We start from the raw sequence: 2,610 nt of genomic DNA, 5'->3' as shown, positions 1-2,610 counted from the left end.
AAAAAAAAGAAAAACATATGCAAATTATTAGGTCACAATTCAGACCTACAAAGTTGGAAAGTCTTGATGTGAGGCGTTATGTAGGGCCAATGTTAACTTAATAAATGGCAGAAAACAAGCATCACTCATTTATTAACACAAGATCTTGAGGCTGCACCTGTTGTGAACTGGGTTCTCTGTAGAAGAGGCTGAGAACTTCACATGTGAAGTGAAGAGCGAAGAGGGGAGGTGAGCAGTGAGGCAACTGATGGCATTCTTGTAAAGTTCTATTTGGTGCTCAGCAAATCTACATAAGATGAATATTCAAAAATGGGGGTGGAGGAAATAATGTTGTGATCTTGTCAAGGTGGGAAGAAGAGAGATCATATCTCTTCCTTGGTTTGTATCTGTACAGAAAAACTTGTAATCAACATTTAAGAGTTTATTTAGGCAACAGTCCTAAGGTTCTAATTGCCATGCACTCATCTTATAGGGGCTATATACCCTGAAGGTTTTGTATTTTTTCTTTGTAAGGCTGAAGGAAATAAATCTTTGAAGCCAAAATACATTTCTTTGACATATTTTGAGAAGGCTAAGGGTAAATAGGAATAGTACTGTAAGGCTATCTAGGTGGGAAGGTGGGGGGAGAGATTTGCTTTTGTAAAGAATCTCTTTTTAAAAATTATTGCTAAATATTAAGAGGTACAAATGTTTTTGTTACATGGTTTGAGTCAAGGCCATCTATGTGCCCATCACCCAAATAGTGTTCACTGTGCCTGTTCAGTGTAGGTTTTCACCCTTCCCTTCTTTCCCCCCTTCCCATTTTTGATTTCCAATGACTTTTACTTCTCTGTGCCCTTGAATGCCCACTGATTAGTTCCAAATTATTAGTGAGTACACTGGTATTTGTTCTTCCATTCTTGAGATACTTCACTTAGGATAGTGGTCTCCAATTCCTTCCAAATTTCTGCAAAAGGCATTAATTCACTCATTTTTTTTTTTTTTTACAGCTGAGTAGTACTCCATGGTATACATATACCACATTTGTTAATCCACTCATATATTGATGGGCACATGGGTTGATTCTAGATCTTTGCAATTGTGAATTGTGCTGCAATAAACATCCAAGTGCAAGTGCCTTTACGGGAACATATCTTTTCCTTTTGGTAGATAAGTAGCAGGATTTTTTTTATTAAAAAGTCCAAAAACAATAGATGCTGGCTCAGATGCAGAGAGAAAGAAATGTCTAGACACTGTTGGTGGGACTGCAGAACCTCTGTGTAAAACAGTATTGAGATTTTTTTTTTTTTTTTTTTTTTTTTTTTTTTTTTTTGCTTAATGAATAAGTTTATTGTTTCTAATCAGGAAACATTCATATACATTTTCTGTTTGGTTTAGCTTTCAGCAGCTCGCTCCTGACCTCTAAGGAAGCTTGCCTTCTTTTGAATTACCTGGTCTTTCTTCTGGGCAAGGGACATTTTGGGATGGTTTCATCTCTTTTAACTGCTCTCTTAGGCTTCTTCCCATAGACTGGGTTATCTTGTATAGCCACATGAGCTTTCTTATACATCTCTCCATCATGTCGGGCATGACATTGTTCTTTATGTATTGAGAGAACTGTTTTTTGTAAGCATCTTCATCTTCTTGCATTAGGTAACGCATAATCCATGACATTCTGACCCATGATGTGCTTCTGATGTACTTCAGCATTGAATTCCTTGCTTTCAGAATCATAACCAGGGAATTGTTTGGTACTGTGAAGGATAGACAAGCCTCCATCCACAGCTCCCTTCAGGGCCCCCAAAACTTTATTGCCAGTGGTAGTCCTGGCAAGGCCTGCATCCAAATAGGATGCACCAGGCTGGCAATTGATGCTTTCCACATCATATTCATCATCAGTCACCTCCACTTAGCCTTCATAGATCTTTTCCATGCCAAACGAATTGAGAAGACTGCAGGCCAGCAGCAGACCAGTACAGTATGCATAATTTGTCAGGCCAACCTTCACGCTGTATTTTGGTAGTTCTTGTGCATAAGCTCCACAGACTATCATATCCCCTTCTGTACGGGCATAAGCAATCTGACAAATGATGTCTCCGTTAGTCACAGGAACTATCATTCTGTATTTGGGTGTGTTGTACTTATTTTTATCCTGTATCACCAAGCATTTCCGAGCATATTAATCAGTTTTATCCTCTTGTCATCTTCTAAATTTCACTTGGTATCTCTTAAAGTAGGCCTTATTCTTGACAACTTTAACAAACCCCATCCTGCAGAATACAGGCCCACGTCCGCGGCCCCACACAAACTTAGTATGGAGATTTCTTAAAGAACTAAAAGTAGTCCATTCGATTCAGCAATCCCTCTGCTGGGTGTCTACCCAAAGGATTATCTCCTTTAAATGCAGCCAGGCCCTGTCTGATTTTGGACAGGTTTGAGGAGATTCTGACACCTTTGAGATCTAAATAAAATTATTTCCCTGAGAGCTATTATTATGAGGCTTATTGTATAACAAGCCCGCCTTGCCAGCTAGGCTTCCTTTCTCCCTCCATTATCCTGTCTACCAAACCCGATCTTGCTTAGTCATTTTCTAAGTGTCTTCATTGCTTAAAAGAGGAACCCTAGTCTTGG

The 2,610-nt window shown here is 39.1% G+C and overlaps 1 pseudogene; it reads right to left on the bottom strand.

Moving 5' to 3' along the window:
- Positions 1-1,373: 1,373 nt before the first annotated feature.
- On the bottom strand, positions 1,374-2,316 carry LOC100941060 (annotated as a pseudogene).
- Positions 2,317-2,610: the final 294 nt, after the last annotated feature.

This window comes from Otolemur garnettii, unplaced genomic scaffold, assembly GCF_000181295.1.
Source record: "Otolemur garnettii isolate 467f Iridium unplaced genomic scaffold, OtoGar3 scaffold00098, whole genome shotgun sequence".
NCBI classification, from domain to species: Eukaryota; Metazoa; Chordata; class Mammalia; order Primates; family Galagidae; genus Otolemur; species Otolemur garnettii.
The sequence above is the reverse complement of the archived record's forward strand: the minus strand, read 5'-3'. Positions and strand labels throughout refer to the sequence as shown.